This window comes from Armigeres subalbatus, chromosome 2 (assembly GCF_024139115.2).
Source record: "Armigeres subalbatus isolate Guangzhou_Male chromosome 2, GZ_Asu_2, whole genome shotgun sequence".
Lineage (NCBI taxonomy): Eukaryota > Metazoa > Arthropoda > Insecta > Diptera > Culicidae > Armigeres > Armigeres subalbatus.
In genome coordinates, this window is record NC_085140.1 from 83,974,250 (window position 1) to 83,986,730 (window position 12,481).

The following is a 12,481-nucleotide window of genomic DNA, read 5'->3' on the forward strand; positions in this document are numbered from 1 at the left end:
CGTGGCGCCTGCCTAGGATGTGGTGGGGTTTGACAGTGGGCCCTGTTAAACCTCTATAAAAAGCTGCATGTATCCGCAAGTAGGCTCCGCCAAAGCGACCGTGTGCCGCTCAAAGCGCACAAGCCCAAGTCCTGGTGTTAGGTGGGACGCTAAACAGCCCTGACACGACGGCCCTCCGACGAGACAGGAGGTTTGCGCAGGCCCAATAAGCCGCCTTTAAAAACAACTATTACGAACGACATAGAAGATAATACGACTCGATACAATCGGCAACGACCTAGGCGACGAATAAAGGATCACGATTGGAAGCTTGGAACATGGAACTGCAAGTCGCTAGGCTTCGCAGGTTGCGATAGGATAATCTACGATGAATTACATCCCCGCAACTTCGATGTCGTAGCGCTGCAGGAAGTCTGCTGGACAGGACAGAAAGTGTGGAAAAGCGGGCATCGAGCGGCTACCTTCTACCAAAGCTGTGGCACCACCAACGAGCTGGGAACCGGCTTCATAGTGCTGGGAAAGATGCGCCAACGCGTGATTGGGTGGCAGCCAATCAACGCAAGGATGTGCAAGCTGAGGATAAAAGGCCGGAGCAGACATACGATGGATGCCCACTGTGGGACGTCAAAATCGTCATCGGTGACATGAACGCTCAGGTAGGAAGGGAGGAAATGTATAGACCGGTCATCGGACCGGATAGTCTGCATACCGTATACGACAACGGCCAACGATGCATAAACTTTGCAGCCTCCCGCGGAATGGTAGTCCGAAGCACTTTCTTCCCCGTAAGAATATCCACAAGGCCACATGGAAATCACCTAATCAAGTAACGGAAAACCAAATCGACCACGTTCTAATCGACGGTAAATTCTTCTCCGACATCACGAACGTACGCACTTACCGCAGTGCGAATATTGAATCCGACCACTACCTCGTCGCAGTATGTCTGCGCTCAAAACTCTCGACGGTGATCAACACGCGTCGGAGTCGTCCGCCGCGGCTTAACATTGGGCGGCTACAAGACGGTAGACTAGCCCAAGACTACGCGCAGCAGCTGGAAGTGGCACTCCCAACGGAAGAGCAGCTAGGCGCAGCATCTCTTGAAGATGGCTGGAGAGATATTCGATCCGCCATTGGAAGCACCGCAACCGCTGCACTAGGCACGGTGGCTCCGGATCAGAAGAAACGACTGGTATGACGGCGAATGTGAGCAGTTAGTTGAGGAGAAGAATGCAGCATGGGCGAGATTGCTGCAACACCGCACGAGGGCGAACGAGGCACGATACAAACGGGCGCGGAACAGACAAAACTCGATTTTCCGGAGGAAAAAGCGCCAGCAGGAAGATCGAGACCGTGAAGAGACGGAGGAACTGTACCGCGCTAATAACGCACGAAAGTTCTATGAGAAGTTGAACCGTTCACGTAAGGGCCACGTGCCACAGCCCGATATGTGTAAGGACATAAACGGGAACCTTCTTACGAACGAGCGTGAGGTGATCCAAAGGTGGCGGCAGCACTACGAAGAGCACCTAAATGGCGATATGGCAGACAACGGTGGCGGTATGGTAATGAACCTAGGAGCACGCGCGCAGGACATGCGACTTCCGGCTCCGAATCTCCAGGAAATCCAGGAGGAGATCGGCCGGCTGAAAACAACAAAGCCCCTGGAGTTGACCAACTACCAGGAGAGCTGTTTAAACACGGTGGTGAAGCACTGGCTAGAGCGCTGCACTGGGTGATTACCAAGGTTTGGGAGGATGAGGTTCTGCCGCAGGAGTGGATGGAAGGTGTCGTGTGTCCCATCTACAAAAAGGGCGATAAGCTGGATTGTAGCAACTACAGCGCAATCACATTGCTGAACGCCGCCTACAAGGTACTCTCCCAAATTTTATGCCGTCGACTAACACCAATTGCAAGAGAGTTCGTGGGGCAGTACCAGGCGGGATTTATGGGTGAACGCTCTACCACAGACCAGGTGTTCGCCATACGTCAGGTATTGCAGAAATGCCGCGAATACAACGTGCCCACACATCATCTATTTATCGACTTCAAAGCCGCATATGATACAATCGATCGGGACCAGCTATGGCAGCTAATGCACGAAAACGGATTTCCGGATAAACTGATACGGTTGATCAAGGCGACGATGGATCGGGTGATGTGCGTAGTTCGAGTTTCAGGGGCATTCTCGAGTCCCTTCGAAACCCGTAGAGGGTTACGGCAAGGTGATGGTCTTTCGTGTCTGCTATTCAACATCGCTTTGGAGGGAGTAATACGAAGGGCAGGGATTGACACGAGTGGTACGATTTTCACGAAGTCCGTCCAGTTATTTGGTTTCGCCGACGACATTGATATCATGGCACGTAACTTTGAGAGGATGGAGGAAGCCTACATCAGACTGAAAAGCGAAGCTAAACGGATTGGACTAGTCATCAACACGTCGAAGACGAAGTACATGATAGGAAGAGGCTCAAGAGAGGTCAATGTGAGCCACCCACCACGAGTTTGTATCGGTGGTGACGAAATCGAGGTGGTTGAAGAATTCGTGTACTTGGGCTCACTGGTGACCGCCGATAACGATACCAGCAGAGAAATTCGGAGACGCATAGTGGCTGGAAATCGTACGTACTTTGGACTCCGCAAGACGCTCCGATCGAATAGAGTTCGCCGCCGTACCAAACTGACTATCTACAAAACGCTTATAAGACCGGTAGTTCTCTACGGACACGAGACCTGGACGATGCTCGTGGAGGACCAACGCGCACTGGGAGTTTTCGAAAGGAAAGTGTTGCGTACCATCTGTAATTGGGTTGCAGATGGCGGACGGTACGTGGAGGAGGCGAATGAACCACGAGTTGCATCAGCTGTTGGGAGAACCATCCATCGTTCACACCGCGAAAATCGGAAGACTGCGGTGGGCCGGGCACGTAGCCAGAATGTCGGACAGTAATCCGGTGAAAATGGTTCTCGACAACGATCCGACGGGAACAAGAAGGCGAGGTGCACAGCGGGCAAGGTGGATCGATCAGGTGGAGGACGACTTGCGGACCCTCCGCAGACTGCGTGGTTGGCGAAGTGCAGCCATGAACCGAGCTGAATGGAGAAGTCTTTTATGTGCAGCACAGGCCACTCCGGCCTTAGTCTGATGATAAATAAAATAAAACAATTCGTGATTCATGCGACGCCGCCAGATACCGTTCTCCTGTTTACCGCCGAGTGTTGTCCGCAGCATCTTACGCTCAAACACTTCGAAAGCTCTCCGATCAGCCTCCTTTAACGTCCATGTTTCATGAAAGGGCGGCTCAAATTAGTATGGGAAAAACTTTTTTCAATTTTTTTGATGGGCCGCTCTCTTATTCGGTTCTATTTGATGCCCTGATGCTCTGGACAAAATTTCAGTCAAATCGGTCAACGTTTGGGTGGTGCTAAACTCGTTGGAAGTTTATATGCAAAAATGTATGCAGAAACATCCAAAAACAGTGAATTGCAGTTGGACGGCACAACTTACGACGAAGAACTATGATACTCATTCAGATCTTGAAGAATTTAATACAGAATGTTATGCAGAAAACCGCTAGAAGATTAGAGTTTATTAGGCAAAGATAGTAGTAGTTTCTTGAGTAGAGGGGCTGGCCTACACACTTAAAATTCTAAGTTTACCGATAGCCGAGAATCCAACAACCGAGATATTGGTAATAATTTCGTTATATCGATGAATTTCGGTTAAATTTTTATTTTTTTTCATCGGTAATCGTTACCGAGATTTCAGCAAAAAATCAACTTTGCCGAATTTCGGCAAAATATTGACGAAATTTCGGTAAAGGAATTACCGAATTTCTCGCGGTTTTCAGCATAAACATTCTGTATTTAATTCTTCAAGAACTGAATGAGTATCATGGTACTTGATCGTAAATTATGCCGTGCAACTGCAAATCACTGTTTTAGGATGTTTCTGCATACATTTTTCCATATAAACTTCCAACGAGTTTGGCACCGCCCAAACGTTGACCGATTTGACTGAAATTTTGTCCAGAGCATCAGGGCACCAAATAGAACCGAATAAAAGGCCCATCAAAAAATTTGAAAAAATGTTTTTTGAGCTACCCTACCGTATAAAGCCACCGGAAGAAACAGAGTAGTATACAGCGCGAGTTTTGTTTTCGTTTGCAGACTACGGGACTTAAGCTGGTTACGAAATCCGTAGTAAGCCCTATTTGCAGCTGCAATACGCCTTTTCACCTCGCGGGTAACATAAATATCGCACGTCACTAATGTTCCAAGATTCACAAATTCTTCTACTTCTTCAAATTTTTCACCATCCAGCACCATTTCGCTACCACCACCCATGAACCCACGTTGATTGCCAGCGATTATGTACACCCGATTCTTTTTCACACGAAGGATGCGTTCCGTGTAACAAAAGTTTTCGGTTTAAAATTTGAAAATCCGTGTAAAAAAAGTTTTATGATTTCTCGACGAATCATGTAAAATAGAGCAACTTTGCAAAAATTTTGTATGCGATTTTTTTTACATGGCCGTGTAGAAAAAACGAACAGTGGGTAATGTCTGTGACTTAACCGCGAAGTGGACGTAGGACTTGACTTGACCATGCCTTTGAAGATGTATAATATATCCAAATCTCTCACGTCACCTAATTTGTATAAAAAATCGGCGATAACAGCCCAAACATTATTATAACAATTTTCATGAGCAATATAGGAAAAAATATCTTAAAAAGAAAAGCTCTCAATCGATTTTTCATCTAATAGTGGAATTTTTTTGTGATTTATTTCATTATATGTCACAGTTCTTGTTATGTAACGATTCTGAAAAAATCTTGAAAATCTGCTATTCGCGTATAACATTTTATCTCTAGAGTATTTTAGAATTTTTAAGAACTCTTTAGTAAGTCTATCAATGGCTCTCAGAAGAACCGTATGCTTTGAGAATAAACATTTTCTATGTCCATCTGTTGCGTCATGTTGCAGTGGATTGTAAAACTAATGTTGGGTGCTCCGGGTGGAGCGCGAAACCAAAGCTGTCTTCATGCAGTGTAGGTATGTGCCGACGTGTGTTGTTTCTCCAGATGGAACCAGCGGGATATGAACTGCCGACCGATGAACTGGTGACCAATTGCGAGCATTATCATTATCTTTCTTGGCCCTGATAAGGGCCGGAAATTAACTTTTTATGGACAACTGGTTGACCGAAAGAGTTTCTTGTTCGAAACCAAAACACACACACGGTTTCTTCAAAAGAATCGCAATTCTTTCTCTTGCTTTTCTTCAGCCTGTCTCCGATCGCTACTGATGCCGGCCGGTCTCGGCTCGACTCTGCTCGGCATTGCTGCGGTGTCGGGTCTGTGGGGTGGACTGCTTCTGGAACTTCTTCTACTGCTGTACTGATGGCTATGCTTCGGCTGATGTTGGCCTCGACTCTGCCGAGCCGAAAAAGTGGATAGTATGGACGATGCTGTCTTGCTAAAAGGTGTGAATGCTGTCGAATCGATATTACTGTTACTTGGCTTGTCCCGGTCAGAATGAAAGGAAAAAATCACGTTGCGCTATTTTATGCCTTCTCGTCAGACCCAGCAGCAGCTCATTCGCAGCTTCGACTGAAGGGCCTCCGAGTCCATGCGATATCGACTGAATAAGGAAATTATTTAACTCTTATAGCCTTGAAAAAGGCTGTTTGTTTCGGCTTGGTCCAACTAATAAGAAGGACTGAATGCCCTGTAAGCGAATGCACTTTTCTTTTATACTTAATTTTTAATCGTCCTTGCTTCCCGATTGGTCGGCCAATCAGTGAGCGTCTTGTATCCCGTTCCTTTGTCAGCCAAAGCGTCATCATCATCGACGCGTTCGTGATGGGCTTCTTCTTCTTTCTCTTGTTGCTCGCTGCTGGCGTCTATTTCCTAACGGGACTTTTCGCACGGTACAGGCCACAAGCCAGGCAATCGAGCTAAGAATTGCTGTTCAGGTGGGAAGTGCGGAAAATTTAGGATTGGTAGCTTGGGAGAACATTCAGTCACGTTCGCTTTGTGCGCGAACAGTATCAAACAATGTTTTTCTATATAAATCGATTGATAGCTTTTCATTTTGAGATATCTTTTTTAAATTGCTCACGAAAACTGTTATATAATGATGTTTGGGCTGTTATCATCGATTTATTTATCTAAATTAGATTATGTGAGAAATTTGGACATATTAAGTGTCTTTAAAGGCATGGTCAAGTCTAGTTTTTCGTCCACTTCGCGGTCATAGTTTTTGTTATGTCACGGTTATATAAAAACTTGAAAATCTGCTATTCGCGTATAACATTTTATCTCTAGAATATTGGATTTGACACCCAAGTACATTTTCTAACGCGGAGGGTATTTAAAACTTTGATATTATATATATCAGTAGCTCTCAGAAGAACCGTTTGCTTCAAAGAAATACATTTTCTATCTCCATCTGTTGCGTCATGTTGCAGCGGACTGTAAGGCTGATGCTGGGTGCTCCTAGGTGGAGCGCAAAACCAAAGCTGTCTTCATGCAGCGTATCCACTTGACGTGTGCTGTTTCTTCAATGGAACCAGCGGGATGCGAATTGCCTTAATGCAGCATGCGACGAACCAGTGATGAATGCCACCCAATTGCGAAAATTATTATTAACTCTTTTGGCCCTGTTAAGGGCCGAAAATTAACTCCTTTCGGGGAACTGGTTGACCGAGGGGGTTTCTTTACTCGAAACCAAAACACACACACACACGCGATTTCTTCAAGAACATTGCAGTTCTTTCTCTTGATTTTCTTAAACTTGTTTGGGCTCGATACCAATGCCGGCCGGTTTCGGCTCAACACTGATGCCGGTCGGCCTCAGCTCTTCATTGATGCCGGCTAGTTTCGGCTCGACTCTGCTGCTGCTGCCGGTATCTCCTCGGCATTGCTGCGGTGTCGGGTCTGTAGAATGGGCTGCTTCTGGAACATTTTCTGCGGCTGTACTGGCATGCTTTGGCTAATGGTGGCCTCGGCGCTGCCGGGCCTAAAAGCGGATGATTCGGACGATGCTGTTTTGCGAAAAGTTGCGAGTGCTGTCGAATCGATGCTGCTGTAGCTTTGCTTGTCCCGGTTAGAATGAAAGAAAAATGTCCCGTTGGCAGTTCTGAACAGAATGAGAAGGAAAAATTGCGTCACCCTCTTTTATGGCTTATTTTGGTGCGCAGTTGCAGCTTATCCGCTAGCGTCTGCACCCATCAGAATCAAGCGAACAAATGACGCGAGGAACAAGCGGCACCCATATTTATAGGTTTCAGTGCAGTCAATGTTTTGCTTCGAAAACAGTTTTAGGCCTATTGAAACAAGTTTTTCGGGTCATATCAAGTATGAATTTGAAAGGCATACTTAAGATCTGTCGATTAAGGGGTTTTCTGAAGAGATCCGTTCACTGGGACAAACGCTATTATCATTCAAAATCTTTCAACACAGCGTAACGCGGTCGATTTTGAAATATTGAAATGACACCCGGTATAGTGCAGAGAGACGTAAGTCCTACGTCAAAATCCGTTTAAAAACAGAATCGGGTGTACTTCGTTTTGCTGGTATTGATCGTGAGTCCAATCCTGGCTGTCTCCCTCTTAAAAGGGACAAAAGCCTCTTCCACGGCACGGTGATCAATCCCGATAATATCGTCTGCAAATCCCAGGAGCATAAGCGATCTTGTGATAATGGTACCGCTTCTTTGCACATCAGCTCTCCGTATCGCTCCCTCGAGCGCTATATTGAACAGTAGATTCGAGAGTGCATCACCCTGCTTTAATCTATCTAAGGTAATAAATGACGTCGATATTTTATCCGCAACCCTTACACTTGATTTCGATCCGCCCAACGTTATACGAATCAGCCGTATCAGTTTCGCCGGAAAACCATGTTCAAGCATATTTTGCCATAATTCATTCCGTGTCACTGAATCGTACGCCGCCTTAAAATCAATGAATAGATGAAGTTGTCAGGGCTTGGATGAATGAAGCAATGAAGACGAGGACCGATGCTTCAGCACCAGATATATTCCCGAGGAAGGTAGCTTCATGAGAGAACAGTTTCAAAGTGCTTGATGAAGAATGTATCCTCGCTCCATATAGCACTGCTGTACGAAACAGCTGGAGAGTGAAATCAAACACCCGCTAGTGCAGAGAATATTTAACTCTCTTTCCTTACTTATACTGAGTTGCGCATTTCAGTTGGAATGAATGTGTGAAAGAGAGGTATATGATGCATTCTCTCTCTGAAACAATGCCGATGAACGAAGGGACCATCCTCATTTCACTCTGCCCTACTGAACGATGCCTCCTCGGCACTACCCGGCTTGCGAAGACGCCACGTTCAAAACTCCCCACTTTCAATGTTTAAAACGAATGCTTTGTAAGTATTTGTCTCTTCCTTTGTTCGTGCAGCCAGCAGCACGTCGTCGAGCGTACATCAATCGGTGCACCGGAATTAAAACCTCACTGCGGGATAAAAACGAAGCATTCGTTCGTTTTTGAACGAATTTTCCAAGGCCTGGAAGTTGTACTCCCGGAATTTATCAAGGATTTGTCTAAGGGTAAACATTTGATCCGTCGTTGATCGAAAACTCTCACGAAAACCTGCTTGGTATTTGCCGACGAAGGACTCTTCAAGCGGTCTCAATCTGTTGAACAGAATACGGGACATAATTTTGTACGCCGAATTAAGGAGGGTTATTCCTCGGCAATTGGCGCATTCCAGTCTGTGCCCTTTCTTAAAGAGAGGGCAAATGAGACCGTTTAACCAGCTAGAAGGCAATTCCTCGTCTTCCCATATTTTCGACCATGCTCAAACATGGCAGAACTTTATAAAGCTGCTCATGCTTATCTGTCAGCAAATTCCCTTCTTGATCGTTGCACATGACGGGAGATGGCACTGTCTTCCCCGCACGTCATTGACGTCTCATAAAACCTTCGCACATCGTTCTGCTTCATATTTTCCTGCGCCTCGCTAATCACTTGTTCTTCATACACTTTTTTTTCCTGCGGTGGGTCCGTTCTTCGGCTGCTCTTGCTTCCTTGTACCAATCTCTATTCGATCGGGTACCCGACACCAACATCCGGCTTCTGGCAACGTTCTTCTCGTCTGTCACTCTCTGAAACTCCACATCGAATCAACCCGTCCTGGGTCGCCTCTGTGCAATGCCTACCACTTCATGCTCACCGCTCCATGGTGGATCGACTCGATCGACTCCCATAGATCGTTGATGTTGTCGCTAACGTTGATTGCACTTATCCGTTCGTCGAGCTTCTGTCGGTGCTCAACCGATACTCCTTCCGCCGACAATCGCTGGATATTGTAACGCATCGTTCACTGTGATCTTTCGTTCGATACAGTTGACAACCGTGATCGAATGTTACTGACAACGAGGTAGTGATCAGAGTCAATGTTCACACCTCTGAATGTTCGCACATCGATAACATACGAGAAATGGCGCCCATCCACCAGAACATGGTCTATCTGGTGGCAACTTTCACCCTTTGGGTGTCTCCAGGTGTGCTTCCGGAGGTTCTTTCGTGCGAAGTAGGTGCTACTGATGGCCATCCCTCTGGCAGCTGCGAAATTTACTAGCCGTAGGCCGTTGTCATTGGTGGCGGAGTGAAGGCTCTCCCTACCGATCATGGGACGGAAAAAGTCCTCTCTACCGACCTGAGCGTTAGCGTCTCCGATAACAATTTTCACGTCATGCTTTGGGCACTCCCGTAGGCTTTATCAAGACATTAACATCATATCACCACAAAATATATTCTGATCAGTGAGCCATATTCATATGACACGATAACACCTTTAATCTCCTCCAAAACAAGCAAAACATATTTGTAAAAAAATATTTTGCTTAATTTTTGGCGTCCTTTGCACCACTTGTCGCACTAGTGATCCCATTACGGCCAAAATCATAAGAAATCAATGGGATTTGCTATGATAGGAACGAAAATTAAAAATAGTGCCACAACTGGTACATGCGTTCATATTATGGATTAAGCAATTTTGAGCAGTAACACGGATTTGATTGCGGTTTTCACATTTGTTCTAAGGTGCAGGAAAAAAAACCTTTCGTTTGGCATATCAACACCATCCATATGCTTTTTATTTTTAAATTTATTTAAAAATAGTTGTTCTTAAGTATGGTGACGATGGGTACACCTACCCTGCATCTCCAAAATCCACCGAAAGGTAAAGGCTCTATTAACGGTCGTCCAACTTCAAAATGAATTAAGAGCCAGTTCGCGAGAAGCGCGACCCCCTCTTGTATCGATATTCTCCGATTTGGATGAAATTTTCAGGGTTTGTTCATTTATGTAAGAGAAGACATTTAGCAAATTTTCAGATTTTTTGATTGAGGGGAAGTGGGGTAAAATGGCCCTTCAAAATTATTGTTCAAAAATCGCCAAAACAAAAAAATGCAATAACTTTGGCAATGAGTGACCGATTTTGTTTAAATTTTGCACGTTTTTCTACTCAATTAGTACTTTGTACCAAGTGGTTAATAGGGTTATAAAGTTGTTTACTTTAGGAGAAAATTGACTTTTCGATAAAAAATGGTCGTTTTCCAAAGGGAATATTTTTCACCAACAGATCTAGGATAAAAACTAAACCCGTAAGGCAATTAAGGAACTAAAAAGCTTTTATTTCATATATAATTTAGAAGCGCTAACTCAAGAATTTCTAAGAAAATCGCAATTTTCTGCAACACTGTTTATTCAAAAGAAAGTTCGCACAAATTTTGACCCTACTTATGTTGATGTTTTCCGATCTGGGGAAACTGTCTGTGAGTTCTAGCAGAAAATACGTTTTAAAACACTGTTTCTTCTTCCTTTCAATTCATTCATATTTTTCGTCTCAATAGATACGTATATATCCTTCGCTGATCTATATTAGATAGCAAACTATTTGCAGAACAATTTTTAATAGAAGTAAAATAGGACCAAATTAAGTTCCTTAAACATTAGCACGTTCTTCGCAAACTGAAACAAAAATGAACGGATTCAACGAAAGTACTTGTTGATATTTTTTGAATCAGCTACAATTACTGTGGGTACCGGTTTTGATGTTGCTTTTACAGCTATGCGAACAAAAAACAATTATTCTTAACGGCAAATGAGCAATTTCGTAACGTTTGAACATGCTTGTTGGTGGAGCTGCTTCTTAGATTATATTTTTCTTTTGTACCTACTTGCAACAGGTTACCATAGGCTTGTTTTTGTAGCTTGTAACGATTGTGTGGGATTCATAACTCTCTTTCATCCTCCATCATTATCAATTTAAACCAAATTCTGCAAGTTTATTATGCAAAAACGTCAAACCGTTTACCATTCACACATTTTGAATTACTAACCTTCAAACTGCTAGCCAATATTACAGAGAAACAATCTAAACCAAATGTTTGACTGAATGGACTATACCAGTTCTAATCGGGTGTATATATTTTCAAGAGTTGGACAATTTTATCTCATAGGTAATGGAATACCTTCGATTTTATGTTTGCACAACTGTGTAAAAAACACTCCAAAGTTTAACAAAGTTGCATTCATTTTGTACAATACAGGAGAAACCTTTTTTCTACAACGAGCTGATTTTTTACAAGGAGAGCGTAACAATATAATGTGTATACTATTGAATAGGATAGTGTATCAATTGTCTGACGATTTGAAAACACTCCCCTCATGAAAATACTTCAAATTTTAGGATACATGTTTCTACACTCATAGATAAAGTATGTAAATTGTAGATCGCTTAATCAATTAATTTAAAGATTACAAAGCAAAACTGTTTTATTCTCGGCTTAATTTACACCACCTGAAAGTGCTTGAGTACCTCAACAAAACTGTGTAGTTGATTGTAAAAAGGATGCCTTAAATATCAGCCTTTTTCTCTTGAAATCTTTGCTAACCTTATATGAACATATTTCCAACAAACCATAAGGTGTGGTTTGCTAAGAAGTAGTACTTGGGTAGTAACAGCTTGCAATACTTTTTGAGAAATCTATCTATTGCTTTTTTCACCGAGGAATAGACTACCGTGTTGAAGTACCAATGTAACAAACAAAGTACCAAAACAAATGTTCTCACTTCCGAATGGATGGAAACTAGCTAAAGCATTGGATTTTGCTTTACGTCGTTCTTGAACCATGCATCGTTCTTGCAATTAAGACGTCACCATGGAGGAACTGGTGGGAATATATTTTGGTGGAACAATATTGCGAACTTTCTTAAGAATAAACAGTGTTGCAGAAATTCGCGATTTTCTAAGAAATTCTTGAGTTGGCGCTTCTGAATTATATATGAGATGAAAGCTCTTTAGTTCCTTAATTGCCTTACGGGTTTAGTTTTTTATCCTAGATCTGTTGGTAAAAAATATGCCCTGTGGAAAAACGACCATTTTTTATCGAAAAAGTCAATTGTCTCCTAAAGTAAACAATTTTATAACCCTATGAAC

General features: G+C 43.7%; 1 protein-coding gene across 1 annotated transcript in view; it reads left to right on the top strand.

Annotated features, from left to right (window-relative positions):
- Window positions 1–12,481, top strand: part of LOC134214641 (uncharacterized) — a 205,824-nt gene that overhangs the window by 175,054 nt on the left and 18,289 nt on the right. The gene's annotated exons all lie outside the window — the stretch shown is intronic.